The following is a 26,040-nucleotide window of genomic DNA, read 5'->3' on the forward strand; positions in this document are numbered from 1 at the left end:
ACCTATAATAAGGTAACTTGCCTGTGCATGGGAACAATAAGAACGTGAGATGTTCATTCTTCTTGGGCTGCGAGTGTGAGTTTCTGGTATCTAGTACATTTTGTTCTATTCTCATGTGATGGGGCCTAGCATAGAGCTAAAAAAATATGGCAGAAAAAGTTGTTAAGACCATTTTGTATTTGTTTTTGTTCTATCATATAGATACAATGCATTAAATATTTTCTAACAGTAAAATTATACGGGGGAATAATTTCACATTTAACATTCAAGATAAAAGTAATAAATGGTGATAAAATTGTACAATTATCATCGAAAAATTCAGACTTGAATTCGATATAGTTTGTATAATAATGAAAAATCATTTGCCGTTTGAAAAAACTCATCTTTTAATATCAAAGACATCAATGGTTATGTTATAACTTCCTTTAAAAATTTAAGTCAAGTCCTGCTGATTTATCTACTTGGGCGACGATTTTGAATAGGAAAGTTGAGAAAAAATCGATTATAGTGACAATGAATTGGATACTTTTTTTAAATTATTAATTATTATTATTGAGTTGTTGTTGTTGAACGGCAAATATCCGTTTTAGTTTTCTAAATCATAATATAGTTTATTTATTATGTATTTTTTAATTCAATCATTCAATTTACCTATTTATTATTATTATTGTTTGTTCCGTTAATAACCTCCGCTTCTATTTGCCGTCTTCTGTTATTACTATTTCAAAATAATCAAAAGTTGTGACTTTTCCTTTTTGTTTTCATGCTATAATTGTGACTTTTTATTCTTAATGATTTATTATCATTGTATTGCATTTTTCTATGTTAATTTCCATTTGCAGTTTTTCTATCTCTTCTATCCGAATTTTTGTTATTGCTTCCATCTTTTTGTTATTTTCGGCCAAAATTACGATGTCGTTTGTTTATAGTAAACCTTCCAAAGTTATCATGTTGAGGTATCCCACGTTCGTTTGTAGGTATCCCATCGTTTTTTTTTTTCATTTTTAGTATTCTATCCATTGTTAGTATTAGTTTGCTTAGACTGTCCCCTTGTTTCATCCCCTTTTCCATTATAAAGCCTTCCGATTTTTGTCCATTCATTTGTACTTCCCGTTTACTCACCTATATATGCTTCTTGTGATAGTTATTATTTTTTTTTTCTAGTTTGTTCATTATCTTCCACGCGTTGTTTCAGGTCTATAAACGTTAAGTGGAGTGTATCTCCTCTTTCTATAATATTTCTTAGTATGAAAATATTGTCTAATGTTTGTCTTCCGTTTCTAAATGCTGTTGGTTTTTCACCCAGTTACTTGCGAATTGTAACTAGCAAATTCTCCTTCCATTCTTGTGGCACTTTGATTGAATTTTAAATCCTATGTATTAAAATTTTTTAAGAGAGTATTTATACAACTTGAAGCCACCATAAATCTCAATAAATTTTTTCGCAGACGAGGAATACATAAATATTCATTCGGAATCTCAAAAAATGTATTAAAGTTTGTTGTTTCACTTCCACGTTCCCAATAAGAAAATGTTCTTAATATACGACCAAACTGTGTAATCCAAGGGATTAAAATCGCATGACTGAGGAGGCCAATGAATCGGAGCTTCTGCACCTCTACAAATCAATCGATTCGGAAAATAGTTACTCAACCAATGATGACACCTTCTATCGAAGTATGGTGGAGCATCAACGTGCATAAAAAAGTGCTTAAAAATCCAGGTACATATCACTTTTCAAATGTCTAGCTAGAATGTGATAACCTATTGCTACCTAAAGTTGTTGCCCAAACATTAACCTTTGAGTGTTGGTGATGTGATAACCTTTTGACATGTGGATCCTCATCACACCAGTTGCATGTGCATTGTGAGAGTTAAGCATACCTTGTCACGTAAAGGTTTCCTCATCCGTAATAAATTTAAAAAATTTGGATGGAGGGCTGTCCTTTCTTGTAATGTTCAATGGTACTAAATGTATTTTTACTTTGTAAGTTTCTTCGAGGAAACTTTTCTGCATAACTCGTAACAGTTGCACTAGAGTTGTAAAAATTTTAATACATTTTGATTAAAAATATATAATTTAACAAATAACAATGTTTCAGAAATGTAATTATTATTGACTCAACGTCATAACTATCAATGAAGGGCAGTTTTTCATAGCAAACTCAGAGAAAATGCTATTTCCGTGTAAAATTCAAAGTTAATTATGGGTACTAAGCTATTGGGGGCCTTAGTATGAAACCAACAACAGTTTGAGTTCCAGAACCGCAATACATCATCAAACATACTTATTTAACTTTAAACAAGGTTCTATATTGATTAAACTGGATTTTTGTGGAACGTTACAAGAAACGAAAGCCATTCGTCCCAATTTTTTTAAATATATCCGTTTTATCGATGAGGTCTCATTTTCATAAAAAAAAATTTCAATCCACATATTGCTCACTAATTAATAATAATAATGATAATTAATAACTTTATCAAAACTGTATATGAGCATCGGTTATTACTTGAAACACAGTATCGAGTTTTATCAAGGCTACCTTTTTGGTGTAAAATTAAATGATGTTTTAAGTTCACTTAATTTTGCTTAATAAATCTATTTTTTTCTTCAACGTCCTTAATCTTGAATACGGATGAAGTTACGAAAATTTTTACTGAGTAAACCTTTTTATGAATTACTATATTGTCCAGGAGTAAAACTGATCCGCCCATGGAAACAGAAACTATAATTGTGTACCTGTACCTTTAGCGTAGCTTGAAAATAAAAGTAGTTCAAGGATGAATTTTATGTGGCAATGAACTTTTAATGCCCATTTTTCAATCTTTTATAATATGAAGGTGTCGAAATTTAAGGAGGAAGGAGAATTTAAGAACTATTTTGTGTAATGGCTGAGAAACTGTAAGTAATCTGTGTCAAATAATAAATGATACCGTGTAAATTAAAGTTTACAAGTGACATAACTTAATTTATATAATTATTATAAAAAAATTCGATGCGATATTTTCCTTCGATTCCGTTAATAATTGTTTTGGTAACAATTTTAAAAGCGTTGCTAATACCGATTAGACGACATTATGAAACTATTTCAACGGTCATACTTTGATTAGTAACATTAGTTATTCCATTGTTGGTATGATTTTGACGATTTCACAGTTGTCACAAAGATATTTATTAATTTTACTCTTAGCTGAACATTCAGCAAATTAAGTTTTATATTAGCGTTTCCTGTTTCCTCATTTATTTATTTGTTTGTGTCAGTGGCTGGAATTTTACCCTCTTCCTGTTGATTAATTGATCTGATACTCTTCACAACTCTTTCAATAGGTATATCAAATCAATAATTCAAATCACAAAGGGGTGAAAACACATATATCGTGGTATCTCGGAAACAATCAATCTCACAAATTTTTTGTGCCGGTCAAAACAACATAACTTTACTTTTATGTTTTTTTATCGTATATTTATTTTTCACTTATTTATTACACTTTTCATCGCCAGGTAGGTAGAGTCTGAAGAAGCGTTTATTACGTGGTATCCCCAGTAGGCCTATTCCACAGACAAATTGCTGATGAGGTAATCTTTGACATAATTATATTATCAATCAGTTATTAGCTAGCTATTCTATTCTATTCCTCTCCGATGGTCCAGGCTGTGGCTCAGAATCTAATTCAACGTCGAATGTGGAGATTTGGGGAATGAGAGGGGTTAAAGTTAGAATCATCGTTGGCAATTCTTCTTTAAATTCATTTTCTTTCATTAATTTTGTTTATTTCCATAAGGTTGGTACAGCTTACTCCAGAACAATGTAGGCACACTGCGGAGTATTTGAGGCCTGCTTTTCTGCAACCACACTTGCTTCCACAATTTCCTATACATCTTCAGAAAATTAGTTATATAATATCGGGGTGGAGGAGGCTTTGAAGTTTGGATTGGCATCAAAATGTTTTCATGCTTCTTCCAGCTCGAATCTTCAGGATTATAGTATTTTCCAAGCCACGATACATGGTGATACACTCGGGGACTGTGAAAATAGGCTGCATCCTGTGTTGGAGGAAGCAATGATAAACTGAATTAATTTTTTGATACTGTCTTGAAGAGTTGTTTCATAGTGTCTAGAGAATAGTCCTTGATGCCACCGTACAAAGTAACGAAAAACAGAATTTTTATGAATTTTCATTCGCTCATATTAAAGCGGATGATGTTGTGTCACATCCTGAAAAAGCATGGAGAGTAAATTTTCCGCTTTGAAATCTCCATACAAAAAGGTTGAAGGGTTATACAACTGATCAAATGTACGCCCATTCCAGGATTGGGATTCAACCAGTTGCAGTAAAGACGATGACTGTATCTGCATCTGATTCAGCCTGGTCAACACAAAAACAATATTTGTTTAATTTCTGTAGCAAGGAAAAGAGTTAGTAATAAATAAGTGAAATTGTAAGGATTGGAAAAAAATTATCTAATGTAGGTTTACAATAAAAAAGAACCTAAAAGTAATATATACATGTTGTTTTAACCGGCATTGACAAACCCAACAATGGAACGCTGTAATAGCGATTTAATTTAAAAAATTGATAGAGAACAATCTTCGCAAAGAGATGCTTCACAAAATTGTTCTAAAATAATTTTTTGGTAAAATCAATAGAAAAAAGTTATTATGCTAAAAGGAAATTGTTGATGAAATTTTTTCACTTCCACTGTCACATGAACATAATTGTGGGCTAAGCAATTTGCTACAAAATTTGAGAGATTGATAGTTTCCGAGTTTCTGTGTTTTCACCCCTTTTTCCAAGATAGCGACCGGGAGACTTGTATTAACCCTCCTACCTACAAGTCCAAAAAAAATTGCGTCCTCTCACATTTCAATGGACTAGTAAGTCTTAGCTGCCAGTCAATTATCATTTTTTTTTATCAATCTACGGCGTTAATCAGATAAAATAGTATCCTGGAACACGACCGCTTTCATCATGAATAATATTGGACTTTGCCTTTTGTTATGGGACTTGATAATCCTTCATTCGAATAATTCCAACAAGCAGCTAACGTAACTTGCTGATATAACGATTTTAATTTGGTTTATAAGATAATTTAAAATAATAGTTTTCTTAAAAAATTGTTTTAAAAGTATCCTATATATATCCAAGTTTATTCTAATAAGGTTTTATGGAATTACGCAATTGCTGCATCAGGTTCTTTTCTTCTACACGATTAATTTTAGATGTCCTCGGACAAAATAATTGTAAGACAATAAATCGGTATATCTGAGTGACCACTTATTTCTGGGAAAACATCATCTGAGTAACTTCGAATGGCAACACTAACTGCAGTTACCAACTGCTTTTCTTATTGTAGGAATTATTTGCAAATTCCTTCTTCTACAATGAATGTTTAAAAAGTGATGATGATAATATCTGCCAAAACTTTCAAAGACACTTGTTCTATGTTCCTCCATATATATATATATATATATATATATATATATATATATATATATATATATATATATATATATATATATATATATATATATATATATATATATATATATATATATATATATATATATATATATATATATATATATACAGGATGTATATCCCTCCAATTTCACAATTAATTGTATATTACTCATAAAATGGTTTTTCATAAGCAAATCTGATCATGTACAATGTTTATATAGCGTTGCTTATGATAAGGGTTAAGATTCTTTTTCTTGATAATTTTTCATCAGCATCATGTAATGTATTTTTTCAAATTAATGGGTAATATTTTTCTACCAAACTTTGCATAACTTCGAAGGTTGTTTCATCGTTAAAATCTTTGGTCGGCCAGTTTTTTACAATCCTCCAAACTGCGGCTTCGGTGACTGATTGCGATTTGCAGAAGTATCATTAAATAAGGATCAGCTTAACGACATTGAGGGAGGTCGTTCGTTCTGATGGTTTCTATGTTAGATTATATAGAACATATTTTAGGAGATATCCAAAATCTTTTTTTAGTGAACTATCCAGAGGCGTACCTCAAATTCTAAACTCGTTGGATACACATTTGAATTTTACTTTTCACTTTTTTAATTGCTCTACGGTTCTATTGGCGTTTCACATATATGAGAGTGAGACTGACTGTATACTTTTTCAATTCTTGAGTCCTCAACAGCTGATATTCACACCACAGTACTGCCCTGCAGCCTAGCTCAACGTCAAAAGTCAGCAAATTGACATTAGTGAGCCAATAAGTCATAGCGTACTTTCAAGGACATCCAAACTTTAGCCTTTATACCTGCGAATCTTGAACCATTATACACCTTTAAATCATCTTGAATTCCAATCGCAAAACTTGTTATAATTTCAAGTTTGCAGATCATATCACATATTTGATGTGAAATGAACCAAATTAAATTCTTAGAAAGACAAATTGATTTAAGTTATTATTAAATTTACGTGTTTTACGTATTTTATCTCTTTGTTATAGTTTCCCATTACATCAATTTCTGCTAGAAGCAAGCATATGGATTGTGCACAATTTAAATGGATGTGTAAATGCCGTATGGCATAACCTACATCAGTTTTTTCTCATTCTGATTATGGATACAAAAGTATAAAACAACTAATCAAGAATCCTCTAAGGAATTTGTGTAAGTAGAACAATGAGAATTGATTCATTGAAATCAATTGGAAAAAAAAAGGAAAAAGAAACTTAAATAAATCTGTGGCTACCACACCTTAAGCAAAATGAATATATACATATATAATGTGCGTATGTTGTGGTTTTCTTATTCATAATTACGTTACGGAATTATATGTTTGGAATTAGGACGAAATAAATAAATAATATGTTTTACCTGTTCATTCATTTTTATGAGGAAAGTATAACGAAGTATTAAAAATATTTAATTGAAGCCAAGATTATTTGCCATTTGATGGTTCATAAAAAAGCAGCTATCAATAAAATAATACATTAAACGTAAAAATGCTAAAAACATGAGCCACAAAATGGAAATTAACCAGATAAGGTTCTATCAGGTTGTATCCAGGTTCTATCATATAATTAATAATGATTTTTTTCTCGAGGCTGATTTTGTTATAAATCTGTGGATGCAATAATCCTATACAAAGATTTTACAGAATGTTCCGGGTCTTAATGCAAATAATTCGGAAGTGAGTAGATGATGTGAAAATAATGTTTTGAAATGAAACACAACTTATATTTAAGTTTAATTCTTAAATTATACAATCAAGCATTATTAATTTTTAATAGTTGATTACGTATGTTCATGTAGTGTGTTTGACGGAATAAATAATTCTACCCTACTATGAGAAGACTAGGGGCGGCTCATGTCCAATAGTTAACAATCCGTAACTTTTACAGGGACAAACTGTACAATCTAAAGATAGTGAAGATTTTGAATTCAAAGAAATATTCTCAGTAGGCTCCAAAGTGTGTAGAAGTGCAAGCTGCTAACTTCGAACATTTATTATAGTTTTTGTTTTTATTTGATTTTTAGGCTAAACAACTATTTTTCTACATTTCAATTTTTTCCCTTATGGTAATAAAAAGATGTTCGACAGTATGCAGTTCAATTAGGAAATGTTTGATTGTGTTCTAAACCTCTCATAAGTATTTTCTATAAATAATTACAATTTATGATAATTTTTTTCAGAATCTTCCTTTATGGCAACGGTTTCCTTAGCATATACAATGGTCTAAAGATATACATATCTCTTGAACTAAAATTTTATCAAGTTAAGCAAAGAGAACTTTTTTGTTGAAAAATTGATCGAAAAATTTTTACTATCATTTGATTGTCCTTGTAAAAGTTACGGATTGTTAACCATTGGACATGAGCCGACCCTCCGTCAAACACTCTATCGTAATCGTCCATTAAAACTTCATAATGCTCGAATGTATAATTTAGAAAATATACTTAAATATAAGTTCTAGTTTCGCAACTTTAAAGACCGATAACTCAGAAACTAGGGGTCGTATGAGAAAAATTTTTTGTCATAGTTTTATTTTCACGTCATCTACTCGCTTCCGAATTTTTTGCATCTATTCCCGGAACACCCTGTATAAATAAGAGCTATTCTAATTTTTACACCTAGTACATCTTCAATGACAAAAAAATGTGGCGCAAACTCATCACCAAACAACGTATGTAACTATTTTGATAAGAGAATTATCTAGATGAGGGAAAATCTGAAAATATGTTTTGAATTAACAGAAGACTGAAATTGATGAGAAGGAATATAAACCTTATAATTTAAAAGGTGATGAGTAAGTACTGGCTTTTATAACTTTGACGTTGAAATGATAACTCAGACAACGACTAATAATGATATGATGAAAGGTAGAACATATCATTTTAATTATAACGAACATGTTTTATGTTGTCGCGCACTTTTATCATTGCAGTGAAGTTATTAAAACTATAATTATTGCACACTATAATTGTTTATTATGCAGATAAAATCTCGCCTTAACATATCTGGAATTTTTCTATAAAAAAGTTGTTGAAACACGGCTGGAAGATACGTTGTAAGATACATATTAATTACGAAAGCGTTTACTTTTTTCATGGTTACTACTTTTATATTTGAATTCTAATTGAATTAAACATGTTTCTTAAATTAGGTGCGGATATGTTATATATATTTAATCAACACTAATAAAAAAATTCTAGTTTTTTCAATTTTTTTGCTTGTTTCTTAGATTAGTTGAAAACAAAAATCATAAAAGCTGCTAATACACTTTGTACTATTTATCGGGTTTTGATAACCACCTTGACATTGTAGTTTTATAACGATTAGTATAGTCTATTATACTGGAATTTCCAGTTTCTTTTGGACTTGGATTGTTGGCAGAGAATATATTTAGCCGTTAGACTCGGAGGTCATCTGGAGGACGATAAACAACGTCTTTCATTTTTTTTTCAATTCTGAAAACACTCGTATGTTATACAGTGAACGGTTAGATTGTAGAATAGAGTAAAAATTTTTGAAACGGAATCATTTTTGCGAAAATTACAAAACTATGATATAAAATTTATTTTTTGTTTGAGTTAACGTCACTGGTGAAGATGTAGTGACGTTGATTTTCTTTAAATAGAAATGGATGTCATGCAATACCTCATTTACGTGCATGTGACAACTATGGCACAAATTACTGTTATTGATACAATAATGATTGATAATTATTGTCGGTCAAATTATATGAGGTGAAACAATAAATAACAGTTTTTTAGAGCTCAGTATTAGATTTATAATTAACGGTACATCTTTAAGTGGATAACTCGGTTTACGAGTGAACAATCTAATAATTAAGCACGTCTCTCAGGTTTGAATTTAGACCAAAAGACGTTTATGGGTAGCAAATAGTGAGCATTCCCAAACTATGTGTTTAACTTGTTATTGGGTGTGGCAATGATGGCGTTTTTTGATGCGAAATTGTGGACTGTGATTTGACCAAGTGTAGCCGATCGTCATTATTCCCATTACAGCCACACAGAAGTTTTTGATCCAATGCTCCTGTCATAAGTTTCTGACAAAGTTATATATGTAGAATGTGGCTGTATAGACATGCTTGAAGGTGTAGAGAATAACATAAAATTGACCTGTATGAATACTGCTGGAAGCGGAAATCTAAGAGGAATCGATGGTTTCTGAATAAACAATTCCAGTTTTTTTTTTGAGGCATCAGTGTATGGAAATGTATCAAATCTATTATTATCTATCAGAACAAAAAGAATTATAAAAGGTCAAGTTTAATTTTGGTCATTTTAATTTACAAAGGAATGTCTTAGAGCGAGGGAAAATTTTAATCCAAGAGAAAAAGCAAGTTATCAGTATAAAGTGTATGTGGCTGCGTGAAAAATGATTCGAGGTAAATTTGGAATAAGGGATGGCGACCTAATTAATACATATAGAAGATTACACTAATTTAAGCAGATTGTGGCTGTAAATGAAGAAAGAAATAATTTTCTTTCGATCCAGGAAGGAGGTTAATTTGCTTCACTGTACAATGCACTTTAAATCCGATTTATTGGAAAACAAAGCATAGCTTAGATTAACTTAGAGCCAACGAGAGATCTATAAATTATCAGGAGAAAGTTTTTATCAGCATCCTATATGTAATTTTGATGCGGTTTTATTAAATTCGACATTTTCGAGCATATTCATTTTTCCATATCAATCAAATATAAATACAACATAAGGTGTTGTATATGTATAAAGAAGTGAAACAAAAGTTTACCAATGAACTATTAAAAACAATTTTTTGTTTTTTGCTTAATTTGATCTATCTTCTAGCCTAATCCATCCCTACTTCCTTTAAAATTGCATTGATTTATTTTTGATATTTCTCAAAATTTTTCAATTTCTTTTTAATTTGAATTTTTTGAATATATCATCCTTTTTGTTAGAAACATAATAGGTTGTTTTCTTAGGTACTTGAAATTTTTCTGAATTATTAAAAATATTCTCTATCATATAATAAATATACACCCCATAAAAATTATCGCATCACTCATTATTTTTTTAATATTTTAAATGTGTTGACTGTCTTTAGAATTTTATTACTAGAACTAGACTTAGAACACCAATAGATACGACTTTTGCAACATTTATTTTATATTTATATATTTAATCCACAGAGGACAAAAAGTTTGAATTACCAAAACATAGAAAATATCAAAAAAATTGTACAAAACATCTATACAAAAATGAACAGTGCTTTAAGTAAAACCCGCCAATAAATTTCTAATAGGGTGTGTTGCTGCCCTTCGCTCTAATTACAGCTTCCATTCTGGTTCTTCTTCTTCTAAACAGGTTCTGAACGTATCATGTTCACATGTTTCCACATAAGTTAAAAAAAAACATTTTGAAGATCATCTAGTGTTCTTATTGGTGCCGTATGTTGCTGAATTTGCCATCCTAGTTGGTCCCAGACATGCTCTATTGGCTTAAGGTCCGGATGCAGGCCAATATGAGGCATAAAAAAGCTTTCAGTTTGACAAGAATTAACCTGATCGTGCCGTTCACCACGTCGCCTATATACTGGTACACGCCTATCTGATGAATACAGACAAAATCTTGATTCATCCGTGAATAAAATATTGGACTCGATGTTCTCTGGTAAGACGTGGAACTCTAGCTGGCACTCTGGTTCGTATACCTGCTTCTATCAGCCTATTTCGAACTGTTTGTAGGCTTATTCGGCCATTACAACAGATCTGTTTGCAGCCTTCGAGCGGTGGTATGCCTAATTCTTAACGCCATTAACCTCAAATAACCATCATCTACTACTGAAGTTACCCTTCCGCGGCCGTGTCCGGGTCTTCTGGTTAGCTGCCCTGTTTTTTGGTAGCGAATAATAACTCTGGACATGGTGCTTTGTTGAACTCCAATTACTCCGGCGACGTATCTTGGACTGCGGCCATCTTGTATGAGCGCGATGATTCTAGCGGCTTCTTCATTCGTCACATGTCTTGTTTAACGTTGAGGCACATCCATTATTAACAAAATAAATTTAAATTTTCACTATACAATAACTCAATTTGCTTAGAAAGTTCTCGATCTCAATGCATCCTCCAAGACAGAAATGATTTATTCGAGCCCTTTTGCTTCCAAAAAAATTTGTAAGAAATTGTGATATTTTTTTGCCCATGATAAGAAACCAGAAATATCTATTAAGTTGATACATATACAGATTGTCCCAAGAAACTAAAATTAAATATTAAAAATATCCTAAAATAACAGTGAAGCCATAATTTTTGTGGGGTTTATATATTACTTTGAGGTTTAAGATGATATTTTGTGTTATTAGTGAAAATCAAACTTTAAGTTAAAATTTTCGAAATTGCGCCAAAAAATATATTTCTTTGATGGTACTGGGTAAGTTCCAATTGAACCGTCATAATGTTATTGAAGACGCTTACATAGACATAACAAAAAACGCGTTGGAAGTTAATTTTGTCACTTTTTTCAAATTTATTGGATATAATTGTGTAGAGTACTATAGAGTATAACTTCCTTGATAAGCAGTCCTAATAAGCTTTTTTTTTATTAATTTCAACGGATTCAAAAGAAAAAAATGTGGTTAAAATTATTAGCTTGAAGGGTACTGTAGTATTGAAATAAATTATATAGTATATAGTAAATAAAAATGACAGTTTGATACGACAGAATAAATCCTTTTATTGATAAATTCGTATATGGCTTATTTTTGCAGAATAAGATAATATTATGGTTTTGAACCTTCAGTGAAACAGAAAAATACGCTTTGTAGCAATATAAATGTCTTGTTTTTATCATGAGGCTAATTCTCATCTTTCTTTTTGTCACAGATATTTCACTTATATTCACGATATTATGGATTGCTAATGGGATAATATAATGAACTATATGAAGTATAAAATGGTCATCAACAGCACAAGATACCTTTCTGTGTTCTGAAGTGTTTTTTAAAAAGAAAAGTAATGAATTTGTGAAGACTCTATTGAACCTGTTCTTGAAACTCGAAAGACGATATTATGATACAAAAAGGTATTAAGATTTTTTAAATATTGATTACAAATCTTATAATATACTTATGCACCTATCAAGTGTGGTTAACACTAAATTTGATTCCATATGGATATTCTAAACAAATATTTAAGCCACTAGTTCCGAGATTTATCAAGAAATTGTACGAAAAGTGGTCCAGATGTAACTCAAAGATCGAAAGTAATACTCAACATAGAACACAAACAAAAATCTATCGAGGAATCCATATTCACTTGCATGTGACATTGTTAATTGCCTTCAATCATAGGATATTCACGTCACGGATAAAAAGTCAGAAATTATTTGTTTCTCTTCAGTGTAATTTTCAAAAAATATATTCCAATTAGTAAACAACAAACGAAGATATGTTTTATTACCTTATTATCTGATAGAATTATTATAATTTGTAGTAAATAGTGTAAGGAACATCTAAACATGCTCAACTATAAACAAAACCTTTCTACTTATCTTAAATTCGCACTTTGGATTTAAATATCAATGCCAATAAATGATAAAAACTTATTTAACTGCGTTAATTTTTAATAATTACTGATTTTAGAAACTCTCAAAAATTATTTCAAACCATTTTTCAAATATTTTACAACATCTTATGTAACGTGACGAGAAGAGTGAGTATACAATAAATTCATAATTTAATTTGCGCTGTGAAAGTCATGAAACAAATAATAAATATTTACTCATGTACAAACTATGCGGCAGAAATTTATATGTGAGATGGGATTACGTCAAAAAATACAAAACTAACGCATTGCACATAATTATTTTTTGTTTTATACAATGAATGTGATGAAATATTTCACAGCAGCTTCTTTTGGTGGTTTTCTTGTCGAATATACAGGGTGGTATTCAGTTACATATACATACATGTTTGTGCCATTATTTTTATTATTAGTGAGATCCGAGAATGGAAATTTCAGCGAGGAGCACCGAGATTTAATCTGTGAAATATGCTACAAGTAAGAAAAGATGAAAACAGTTTAGAGAAAATTTTCATTTTATACAGGATGTGTTTGAAAAGTGTTCATCATTTTTTTAAATAGAGCCACCCGTTTTTTTCTATTTCAATGCATACCTAAACCTTACCGTTATCCAGATATTAAATGTTTTTTGTACATTTTTAGAGATGCAAGTGCGGTCTAAATTTTATTTTGATACAAGCACTAAGAAATAAAAAAGTATTTTTCTTTACCTTGTCAAGGTCTTTAAATAAAATCAAATCAAATTGAATTTACTAATCCTATTCCAACATTTAGTCGTTTCCGAGATATTTGAGGTTTTAAATTATTATTGTATTTTTTAACAAGTTTTAATTTTTTATGTATACTTTTAGTAGGATTTGTAATAAATGACAGTTATTTAACTGTCATTAGTCAATTGTTGATACTTTCTAAAATCGTTAAAATGACCCGTTCTCTATTTAATAACGAATAAATAAAATTTAGACCACACCTGCATCTCTAAAAATATACAGAAAACATTTAATATCTGGATAACGGTAAGGTTTAGGTATAGGAAAGTATACATGAATTGTATTGCCTTATTGCCTTATTATTCACCCCTGAATACATTAAAATAGAAAAAACCGGGTAGTTCTATTTAAAAAAATAAAGAAATTTGATATTTATGAAGTTGAACTTTGAACATTTTTTATACACACCCAGTATAAAATGTGAAATTTTTCAACATAGATTCAAATATGTCTGATCCTGCTAAAAGCAACCCAACAGAAACCTTTTTCATATCTTTAAGGGTATCTTCGTAAAAAAATAATTTACAAGGGTCTGCAATTTTTTACAAAAAAATTAATAACACAAAAAGAATGCTTTTTTTTTAATATAGTTTTTTGACAAAAGTAGAAACGTAGAAATTCTCATGATTTTACTATAAGTATTTTGCCATATACCGATAGTTTTAACTCGTCGTAGGACACCCTATATAGATTATCAAAATTTTCCAAAAATTACTTTGTAAATAAAAAATAAGAACTATTTTCTCTCTATAACTCGCTTTGGTCATAAAGTGTTGAAATTGTTCAAGAGTTTTCATAACTGGCTGGAATTTTGATTTACATTTTTTTCACCATCAACAACCTTTGTTAGAGAGGTAATGAAGAATTCAAATTAATGGCATTAACGTTTCATTTGACGCATTACAACCAATAAATAAAGCAGCTTTAGATTATCTCATTGCTTCCAAATTACCTGGTAGGCGTTCATTGAACATAACTTCTCACGCATTGGTTTCGTATTTATCATTTCTTTTCTACAATATCATTAATTATCATGTGAATCTCTACGAAATATTTTAGAAAAATTACCAACATATTAATATGAAATGCAAGACATGCGGAACTGGATAATTTGATTTTAATGTTCTCCGAACCATTTTCATGGGATTCAACAATAATACGGGGGTAATTTTAATAAGGTATGCACATGAGCTTTAATTGTATCAATAACGTACAAGTTTCGCAAAATAAAAGTTTTTATAATTTGAAGCAGAGTTTATCCTCTAATCCAAATGGTTTACTCCAAATTGTTGCCAAAAAGCCATCAGCTTCATTTAAAATTGTTAATAATAAAAAAACGTTAAAACTAAATACAAAAATTGCAAACTAAACGCAAAAACAAATTAAAATAATTATAACATGCATTAAATATAATTTTGTTCACCGCCATTGTCCCCGGACGATCCCAAAGGATATCAAACATTTTTTTTTTAAATAGATAAATATTTATTGGCCTCGGCAATACAATTTATATAAGCAAACCATAACGGATGGCGGAAAATTAACTTTTTGTTTCAGACAATCTGGTTGGAAAGTTTCATTTCTTTCACTCCAAAATTAATTGTACAACTCGTTTAATTATAGCAATTTCTGATTGATTTCCTTGTTTTTTTCTTAGTCACTCAAACATATGGAAAATGAAACTTTGATATTGGACACGTTAATCTTTATGTCGAAACTCTTGATTCTTCACTATTCTTCACATTATCGTCTACTTCAAATGGTAATCAAAAAGTCATCACCCTCAATGAATTTAAATAGTTCATAATAATAAAAACTAAACGAAAAACAAATTAAAACAACTATAACATGCATTAAATACAACACTGCAAACAGTTACTGTTAACAGTCAAATCCACACAAAATATTTTTTTATTGCAATTATGGGGCGGCTACTGCGAAATAATCAGTCGGATGTTTTAATATGAACCCATGTGTTCTTTGGCAAGAATACGTAAATTATTGAAATCCACTACTTTTGTTGTGCGAATACGTTTCTTTAATATATCAGTTTTGCTGTGGGAATTCTTTCTATACATAAAAGAATAGATGAAGTGAAATGAATTCTTTATTTCTACGGTAAGCTACCATAACTAAAAATTTCCGTAGTCTCATGAAAGGAATGATTTTCAGGAAGCTTCAGCTTGATGGTCACTATTTTTATATGAGGAATCTGTTTCACTACTTTCAAGTGTGGGATCAGAATTACGTACCACGCAATTTATGGAACAGTCATATAGAAAATCAGCTATTAATGATAGCGATACATACTGGAAGAGGTGGACTCTTTGATTGAACTACACATTTTTTAAGAGATATGTTCATTTCATTATTGTTTTCTTGAAATTCATCAATAAACTCACATTTAGAAATAAATCATTGAGAATAGTCTCAAATCGATTACCAATTGTGAGAATAGACTCCCGATTCTGAACTTATTCCCAAACAGTTCGAAGACTACTTGTATATTTGTACACATTGTATAGTAAACGGTAATTGTAACTATTAATAAACATACGTTCATTGAATTGATATCAATTTTGGTTTTTGTGTAAAGACTTAAGATTATTTATTGACGCTTATAAATGTCAGTTATCAAGTGAAAGACTAATCTTTCAAATTTATGCGAACCATATCAAGGCGCTATCAATGAGATTTATTAGCGTACTTTAGAAATACGGAAATAAAAATAAATGATTTTAATAAAAAATTATACGCTTCTGAAAACGTTTTCTCTATTGATTTGGGTATTGATGTGCGATTGTAGCGAATATTTTCAAAGCCCTATTTATGAACTATGCTATAAAAGAATGCGCCATTATCTAATTTAACTAATACTATATGTCGCCTCGTTGGAAAAGCGCATGTATGATTAAGTTTTTTATGACGCCGGCGCCTGTTCTAATAAAATCTTTGTTGCGTTACAATTTATTGATGAGGATCAATCTCACAATTCAAACTGACAACGTATTAAGTGAGACAGTTGGTTACTGGTTACCAGTACACTTATGAAAAACTAAATTCATTACATTTTGTATTCCATTCAATAAAATTGTAGGACAAACATTTCCGTATTTTCTAAAATATTAGGTATTCTGTGTACCTGATACATCGTACCACTTTCTCTGAATTCCAACTGCGATCAGGTACTAGTTTTTTAAATTCTGTTGTCGGTATTATTTACCTATAGTAAAAGTTTTACAAGTAATTTCCAATATTACGGATCAATGATTCACCTAAAACTAATTGTTTGTTTTGCTTGCTTTTAAGGTTCCCAAGAAGAGATCTACAAAATCTTTAAAAATTTATATATATTTCAAAATGTACTCTAAATATATAGCGGCATTGAATTTTGAAAGATTAACTGTTAAAGATTATTATTTATTATTAATTTAAGCTACACGTAATTGTCATACAAAGTGTTTCAAAAAATATTTTACTCTGTCTATAGTTTGCTAAGAAAAAAATTTCGTAGCGCTATCCGTAGTCAAGATTGTTAAAGAACAAAAACACTATACACATTTTTTATGATTTTGCCCAAAAACTACCGACAATATTGTAATGAAATTTTATCCAATTATGTTTTGGAAGCTGATACATCCCATGAATTTGTTTTTATATCTAATATGCAGAGGGTAATAGTTATATGGTTCGTACCAACTAGTATTGAACATAACGTTTTTAAGGTTCCATATATCAATCAAAATTTCAAATGAACTCAACCATCATTTAATTTTCTACCAAAAAGGTACATATGGTAAAATTGGATGTTTTGTACCGTTTTCAGATTATTTTTATTTGAAAATTATGAAGTTATACTGGGATAAAGTAATAATAAAATTATCAATCAATGTGCATTATGGGAATTGAACATTGTTTCTACAGTAAATAAAATAAATAAAAACGGATACATGTTGAAAAATTTGATTTAGTGCTTTCCTTTTTTGTAATTTTTGATAAAAATCCACTTTAACCAGTGAATCATCTGGCAAGAGCTCTTGGACTCTGTAATGATGATGTAGCTGCTGCTGTTAAATATCTTCCGAGTACTTGAAGAAGACGCATTTGTTAGTTTTGCCATATTCTTTACCCTTCACTTACGCTTACGCTATTGGATATAAATAAATTAAATTTAAAATATTTCTTTCATTAATGGCTCTTATCCTTATTGGCCTGCTAGAATTTTATTGGCCTCTCATTTCTAGCTTTTTGACAACGTTAAATGTATTTCTATTAGGTGAATCTCTTCAAGGAAACTTTTCAGTATAACGCGTAACAGCTACACTAGAGTTTCCTAAACATTCGTCAACGTTACTAACATGTCGCTACATTCAACAATTGATTCTATTTTGATTAACAATATCCAATTTGATAAATAACAAGCATCAAAAATCTAATTAGTATTTAGTGATCGTCATAACTTAAGACAGTTTTCCAAGGCAAATACAGAGAAAATCAAGATATACCGATTAATTGATTTTTGGGAAACGTTACAACAAAGAAAAGCCTTCAATACTAATTTTTTAGCATGTATCCTTTTCGTAGATGAGGTCTTATTTAAGCGAAAAAAGTTTCAACTCACATAATGTATATTAGTTAATAATAATAATACCAAAAGTACTTTTTATGTCAAATTAAATGATTTCCATTTTGATTATTGAATCCGTCCCTAAAAAAGTTATGTTCAAAACTACATTCAACAAACCGTGTAACTAGCGCCCTCTATGGAAGTCATATATGAAAACAAAAAAATGAGAATATCAGTTTTTAATCAAGTAAACAACAATTTTCTACCTATTCTAGATGCGGAATTACTTTTTTTTGAAACACCCTGTGTGTTGATGAAAAAGTGGTAATTATTTATACCGCGTCAATAGAATAGAAATTTTTTTTTTCATACCTATTAATTAATATTTAACAAATCAATGTCATGTACCTATATATTTTTAAAAAGGCAGTTTCAAGTTTTTTAAGAGTTTTTTCACATCAGTACATTATTTTATGTGAAGGTGATATTGAATATTATGTTATGCTTACAACATATTTTGAGGTTATTAAACAATATCTATAGGGTTTCTACGTTGTTCTCATTCACGAATATTCAATGGAAATATAAGAATTAAACATATAAATATGTAAATAATGATTATCTATCAGATAATATCATAAACCATAATTTTTGTTTTATTACAATACAATTTTCTATTTTCTACCATGGAATAATAATGAAATATAATCATTTTTGGAATCTAATGGCTACGTGGCTGATGTTACTTGCAAGAAGATAATTTCAATTGTCCAATCTGATCTAAAGCACTTTTTAATAATTTCCGATATATATTATTCGTGGTATACCTAAATATTCATTTTAAATCTCAAATGGAAGAAGTCAAATTTTATGCTAACCGATAAGAGCAGTCTACTTAGACGCTTAAACATAATTATTTATTAATAGACATACAGGTATCAATTTAAAAAACATACCACTCTCATTTCGGCGCCTATAGAAAATTCAGATATGTCTTACTTATTTTTACTATTGTCTGACTCAAATCGCTTGTAGGGGCAGACACAACCCCTCAAATTTTAAATTAAAGGGACATTCGACGGATATTTCATTTTGAACTTCATTTTGAAAGTGGTTTACTTACAAAAATACCATTTACTTGACCTTTCTTTCAACAGTTCACGAAATAACTGGTAAAAATGTAAACAGTGTGAACAGCTTTGGGTACCAAAAACACTTTGGCATATCGATGAATTGGAATGAAGGAAACTGTATTTTAACTTTCAATATTTCAAAAATATAATGAAGTAGTACAATATACAGTTTCAAGTTTTCAAGAATTATTTGTTTAGCTATGTGGTAATGGCTTCGTTTCTCACAAAAAAGAGTTATTTGAAATAAAGCAGCGAAAATAGGTTATAGACATTTTTACTACCCACAATCCTTCTGAACGAATAAGGAAAAGACTGCAGTTAAGTGAATCTCATCCATGTGCAATGTAATTTCTTCAATATCTTTTTCACGATGATTTCGACTGAATGATTGAATTTTTTTCAAACAATATTTGTTCTATTGATGTGTTTGTCAATGAACATATTAAGAAGTGAAATTTTCGGTAGTCCATTGATGAAAATCTCAGTCTTTTTAGATTGAGAATGTGAATGTTTTAACTGTTATTCTACTGAACAGTATTTACCGTTGAATATCTGATAGATTGATTGGTTAGCTCTATTTAAATTTGCTTCAAGAAATAATGGACCATTTAATAACAATTAGTTCCGAAAATAGAATTCATAAGGTCCGCAACATAGCTTTACTCACTTTTAACAATATAGAGCTCTATTACTGTACTGTCTTCCGAATAGACAGTGACTGAATTATAGACTTTCTCTTAGATGGATCGGTAGAAGAGGAGCAATAAAATGTCCTCCCTAATCGATCGATTTAACGCCTCTAGATCGTTTATAAACCACATCCTCAAGATTAAAGAGATATAGATACGTGTAGGTACGTGTAGAGAGCTTTCTAAAATCTAAGAGAAAATGTTTTAGATATTCCGAAAATTTCCTTACAAAACACAATATAAAGAAATATTTTCACAGTTTCATTTCATTTCTCCAAAAATACTAAGAAAGAAATCCAAGAGAAATATAAGCTTCATTGACATAAGAACATTTTACAATTATATGGACAAAACGACACAATTTTAAATTATATAATATAAAATAACAATTCGGCTTAATGATAATTATAATTCAATATTAATATCTCACTCAATACCAAACATGGACGCCAGTATATGGTCGAAATTAGAATGCTGCTACAGAATAATAAGGTCTCTCAATCAGAAATGCCTTTGTCAATCTCCGGAACGTATAAATGTATTTGCCACTTTTAATTCTGAAGGTAGCTGATTGAATCATTTTTTGGCATTGAAGATGATGGATTTCTTTACCAGATCAGAGATTTTTAGGTTAATATCTAACGAAATGTTTTCTTCTAGTAGGGTAACTATGAAGGGGTCTCTCAGTTGATCAGTGAAAGTGTTTGCGAATCAAACAAACAAACAAACAAACAAACAAATAGCTCTTTTTTGTAATTTGATATATATTCGAAGAGGAGCAAACTACAAGACTTCCAGAAAGATAAACCATAGCAAAGATGCGATTCGATCAATAAGTAATAAGTTATTAAAGCAGTACAAGAATCGAGCATTTGAGACACAGATTTAATGACAAAACAAGCGGAGGATAATTTTTTCGCCAAGTTCCCCACATGTACATATCATTGAAGAACAGCGTCAATATGTAGACGAAAAAACTTGATGAAATTGAGGATCGTCAATATGTAGACCAAGAAACTTGATCGAATTTAGTCATTTTTTTCAATTTTAGAGATAGAACTCCCTTGTAGGATAAAACTAAATATTTTTCAGTGTTTGAACAGAGCCCCTTCCCGTCAAACCTAATAGTAATGCGATTTTTTCTCATGTGTAGAATATAAAGCTAGACTATTCCAAGTTAAATGGTTTCATCCGCAAATAAAGTGAATTTACTACTAATTTGTGAGACTGTGGCATCATTAATGGATACCAAAAATAAGATTGGACTTAAAACTGAACCCTGAAATATCCTATTGTCAAATAGCTCGTACCAGTTGTTTTCTGTATCCAAGGTGAGGTACAAACCATTTTAAAGGAAAATTTGCTATTTTTGATAAGCTACTTAAAAGACCTTTTTAATAACGTATTATTGAGATTTTAAGGTGGATGTTATTTATTGAAAAACCAGCCTACAAACTATGCTCCTTGGCATATTTTTGAATTTTATATATGGGCCGAAAGATAGGAGTGGTGCGTTTTCAAACTCTGTTGCTTATAGCATTATTTTCAGTGGTTAAAAACTTATTGAGGAGATGTAGTATCTGTCAAAAGTATCTTCTAGTTGCAACTTAATTCAAAAATAAGTGAAATAACCTATTACCGGTCAACGGACCATAAAATTTTAAAATATTTTTCGAAACTTGTATTTTTCCTTCACAAAAATACTATACTAGTATGACCAATATTTTCGAATACATTTCGAGTACTCATCGCGAATTTCACAGCGATAATTTGAGTTTACTGAAGAGAAGTTAAGCAAAGTCCTATAACATAGTAAACCTTCGTTTTGAATAACATCTACAAATTGATTCGTGAGACTTACAATTCCGGTCATTTTCTTGGACGTATTCAAATGATGGATTCCATTGATAAAGTTTACTTGACAATACCGATGATTATTCATTCAAGGCAAATTTTTCATTCATCACATCTCGATCTCTTGTGATTGTACCACTCATACGTATGTGTTTTTGTTATGACAGTATTACTTAAATCGTACTAGAGTAGTAACAAAAAGAAATTACACCAATAGAACTTTAGTACATTCATTAATATGTTCTCGTGATTCAAAAGTTAAAAATTACAAAAGAGCAAAATAGTCCGTGATATTATCTTTCCATTTTTTTTTTGAAATTTAGTATCAGAACTATGAGGATGCAGTTCACTCAATAATATAATTTTATTTTGATTAATAACATCTGGGATTGTATCGATTCCATTTGTTTTCATGGCGCAGTACACATTTTTTCAGCTTCAACAACCAGATCCCATACAAAATTTTCAAAGAGATACTACACTGAAGAGGTTATAAGTATAATTATGAGAAATTACTGTTGTTGAAGCTTTGGACCATTCAAAATACAATAGGTGACAGAAAAAAATAAAAGAGTTTTAATAGGTGTTTGGAACGTAAACAAAAAAATGAAACTATGTATTAAACATAACAAAGGGACAAATAAAATTTGAAAAATATCACAATAAGAATAAGTTACAATAAAGTTACCATGATATTAAATCAAATAACTCAAAATACATTTTCAACATAGTTGCAATGAATTTTTAAATATACTCGTTATTCTCATCATATAGTGCAAACATAATTTGTATATAAAATCAAATCCAATAAAAATAGTATTAGATTTAATACAGTTTTATCAATATATATATAATATTATTTCTATCAATGACCGCCAAATCATTAGAAACATTGACATTCAAAGCATAAATTAAACTCAATTTCTCAACATTCATTTGAAATACTTACTTTTATTCACTACTAATATCAATAAAACTCGAATAACTTCACAATAACAAGTCAAACATTATTAGCACTAGCACTAGAGTCACGTTAAAACCATCTGCTAAGCGGGTATATCGTTAAAAATCCAAAGTTGTTCTTCGACTCCTTCGATTAACATACTCGATGGATACGGGAAAAAATTACAATGTCCGACAGAGCAGTTGAAGGTTGACTGGCAACTGTCCGTTTGCTGGTTGATGGTGTCCCACTTGCCGTACCAACTTCGAGATGGTAGTCCGCTAGAATTATAGTAGACTTTGTGACTTGTATCTATGAACTAAAATAAAAAAATAAACAAGTATCAAAAGTATACTGTAGCTGAAGTTAATTTTGTATGAAACTAAAAAATTATATTGCTCAGTTTAACAAGAAACAATGATTTTTTTATATATTTTTAAATTATTACGTTTTAGATACGATGTCAAAATATTGTCTCTTCGAAACCTTTTTTGTTGTTATTTATTAGCTAACAAGGGACACGGTTTTAGCCTGTGCAGGGAAAAAGTTGGTTAATATGCATCAATGTGAACTTATTTAAACTGGCTTTCAGTAAAAGAAAATATAGATTTTGTCTATCTATTCTGACCGAAGTTTAAAGTGTCTAATATTTTGGTTCAATAATTAATAATTACTTAAATTGGTCCAAACATAAAAAGCATATTTCTAATGAACTGACATCCATGAGTCCAATCATTTAGATGTAGATATAGTCAAAGTCATCTGTCAGAAAAAAATTTAACGTTCCGTTTGCATTATTTTCTGCCGATATTGAATACATGTGCAAAAGGGAAACCTCAAATAAATTTAATTTATGCAACATTTAGCATATGAGTCAGTTTAAGTACTGATAAGTGAATTATTTAGGGTGTTTTTAAATTCATATGACAAAATTCAGGAAGTGATTGCTCGTATGAGATTGAGATGAGACTTCTATAAGAAAATTTCGTCAGCCCATCTTTTTCCGTGATATTACCCTTAAAAGGTGATGACTAGAATTAAGTTCTCATTCCCTTCCCTAAAATTTCAGTAAGTAATGCTGGAAACTTGAAATTGGTGCACTTGCAAACGACTAACAACGGATATCTTTTCAATATTTCTGTTACATTATATGGGGGTTAAATTAACAACCCTTACTTTTTTCAAATCAAAACTTTTTTCAAAATGAATTTTCTTTAAAAAAATATAATTGTATATCCCTGTTTTATTTAAAAAATATTTGGTATTCTCGAATTTTTAACTGCAAGAAAAAAAGTACCATAATTTATAATTTTTAAATAGATTGAGTGGAAAACAGTAAAGTTGTGAAATGTAAGAAGATTCATAATAAATGCTGCCTCTACTCAAAATAGATGAAAGTCATCTTCTTTGCGAGAGCACGAAAATTACAGAATTTCAAGTTTATAGCTTTGCAGAAATTTTAGAAAAAAAAAAATAGAAACTCACTTTTAGACACCACCTTTTAAGGTGTTTCAGAAAAAACTTTCTTTCAAGATAAAAAAAATATAATTCTATATTCCTGTTTTATTTAAAAATATTTGGTATTCTCGAATTTTTAACTGCAAGAAAAAAAGTACCATAATTTATAATTTTTAAATAAATTGAGTGGAAAACAGTAAAGTTGTGAAATGTAAGAAGATTCATAATAAATGCTGCCTCTACTCAAAATAGATGAAAGTCGTCTTCTTTGCGAGAGCACGAAAATTACAGAATTTCAAGTTTATAGCTTTGCAGAAATTTTAGAAAAAAAAAAATAGAAAGAAGAAATAGAAACTCACCTTTTAAGGGTGATATCTCGTAAAGGGGAGGGCTGAGGTAATTTTGTTTCAGAAAAAACACATCTTAATTTCATACGAGCACTTCCCTCCTGAATTTTGCGGCATGGAAGCACCCTGTATTTGAGACTGTGATAATCTATTAAAAATTAGGTTTATTTATTGAGGAAATAATGTTCTATGTTCATATAATATGTGCATGAGCTTTCATATTTCACTATTAATGGTCGTAAGCATCCGACGCTACATCCATTTGCTCTTCATCTGTAGAAACAAAACGCAATTTTTGAGTGACCATATCCTGGATAAATTTTCAGTGACACAAAAGCTTTAGTTCAATAAGAAAATCTGCCCTATCTATAATTTGATACATTTGTCTATTCCGCAAGTGGCCTGGGCTGTGTACTGTTATCTGGTTTCTAGTTGCTTTACTATTTAAATTTATGTTACCTCATGGATTTTTATTGGAAATCATTATTTTAGCATCGTTAATGTCTAAATCCATTTCAGCACTTTTGTTTTAAGCTGTTCTTGTGACTCTACCAATTTACTGAATTCACCTTATTTCTTTGTATAGTTATTTGTGTGTAAATTTCATTTCAGTTTTCCATATCAATTGTATTCAAAACCTTTTTTGTAATAGAAGTAGCACATGAATAATTTCCTTCTAAAACGTCTATCATTAGTACAAAACTTGAGATGTCTTTGTTTCCTCTCTGATATCGTATTGTGATCTTGTCAAAAATTTATATTTATATTTCAATTTGGCTCTCGTTTGGGTACCTACCACTTTATAAATAATATCTAGTCTTATGGTATCGTTCTAGTTTCGAATGTTTTATTGAAAAATTAGCCAATACCCAAATAGTGAGTTTTAGATGATCTTTCACTACTTGAACGTCACCCCCAGGAATTTATTTCCACATATTTCTTTGATTGATTTAGTAAATGTATCCTTATATTGCCCATTATCTTTCAATGCTTACTAGGTTCTAGTATCCAACTAACGTTTCATTGCAATTACCTTTTGTACCATTTTACAGGAATTTGTCAATTTAAGCTGGGTATTGACTGACCACTAGATTGAAGGCGCTATGGTTGATCATGTTGTCGTTTATTTAGTTTTAGGGCTGTTTGCCTCTGGTCGAACATAGCCGGGTAACAGTCCTTGGACGAATAGAAAATATTGATTGCTTGTAATTGAAGGAAAAGTCCTATGTAACAATA

At 30.1% G+C, this 26,040-nt stretch overlaps 1 protein-coding gene across 1 annotated transcript in view; it reads right to left on the reverse strand.

The window, feature by feature from the left end:
- LOC130441534 (glutaredoxin domain-containing cysteine-rich protein CG31559-like) overlaps positions 1-23,285 on the reverse strand; it is a 119,254-nt gene extending 95,969 nt beyond the window's left edge. The window contains exon 1 of the mRNA XM_056775257.1: positions 23,006-23,285. The gene's annotated coding sequence lies outside the window, so the exon portion shown is untranslated. The remainder of the gene's footprint in view (positions 1-23,005) is intronic.
- Between the last annotated feature and the right edge of the window lie 2,755 nt (positions 23,286-26,040).

The sequence above is a fragment of the Diorhabda sublineata genome, chromosome 3 (assembly GCF_026230105.1).
Source record: "Diorhabda sublineata isolate icDioSubl1.1 chromosome 3, icDioSubl1.1, whole genome shotgun sequence".
NCBI classification, from domain to species: domain Eukaryota; kingdom Metazoa; phylum Arthropoda; class Insecta; order Coleoptera; family Chrysomelidae; genus Diorhabda; species Diorhabda sublineata.